This window comes from Gigantopelta aegis, chromosome 4 (genome assembly GCF_016097555.1).
Source record: "Gigantopelta aegis isolate Gae_Host chromosome 4, Gae_host_genome, whole genome shotgun sequence".
NCBI classification, from domain to species: Eukaryota; Metazoa; Mollusca; class Gastropoda; order Neomphalida; family Peltospiridae; genus Gigantopelta; species Gigantopelta aegis.
Genome location: NC_054702.1, coordinates 83,036,542 through 83,037,564, shown reverse-complemented (window position 1 = coordinate 83,037,564; position 1,023 = coordinate 83,036,542).

Below are 1,023 nucleotides of genomic sequence, written 5' to 3'. Positions count from 1 at the left end.
TTCCTAACGAACAAGGGAGATAATCAAGTACAAATTGTATTGTGATCACTAAATTTTGCATTTCAATATGGAATGAGGATCCCAAACCAAAATATGTGTGGTGACAAGTGCCATTCATACCAGAAATAATATATTCATGTAGAAAACATAATTTCTTATATTAGCTTTTACATACTGCGTACAAAAGATTTAATGTCAAAAGTGTAAAATAGAAAGTTAAAGTTTGTTTAACGACACCACTAGAGCGCACTGATTTTGTTATCGGCTATTTGGTAAATTGTAATTTGTTACATTTTTCCTTTAGCAGCAAGGAATACTTTATAAATACTTTCCCAGAGACAGGACAGTATATACCACGATCTTTGATATATCAGTCGTGGTGCACTGGTTAGGACGGGAAAAGACCTAGACAATAGTTAAGTAAGCATACATAAGTATTTTATAGCTCATGAGAGGTCTTTCAAATTTTTTTACAGTGATAAAATCACCACAACAATACGACGAGAGTTCATTAATTATATATGATCTCTTTAATAACTGAACCTCTCAGTTTGCCCAACACACTTCCCACACCCCACCCAGTTACCGACATCATCCAACTGTTATTTCTAAAAGTTAAACCGTGGTCCACTGCTCGCCGATTTGTTTCTTCAATCAGAATTGCTTACTAATCTAAACAAAGGAATCTGGCTAAAACATTTAACTTTACTTTTCGCTATAATGATGATCTTATATTATTCAATAACAGCTAGAGGTTATTTAATCGATCGATTTGGATGTCCAGGGACTTTTAAGCGCGTTCAAAAAGTGTAATGACAGACATCTCTAGGCTAAATACGACGCATCACTGACCAAACTGATGGCTGAACTTGTGTGTACCTTTTCATCAATTTGGTGAAACTCTTGCAAACACAATTATTTTTTCATGGTTTTAGATGTAGAAACGGACTTGACAGCTTTGGTGGCAGTACTCACGAGGGTGCCACCGGAGGAGCAGGATATGCTAAACTTTCGCGAACACCC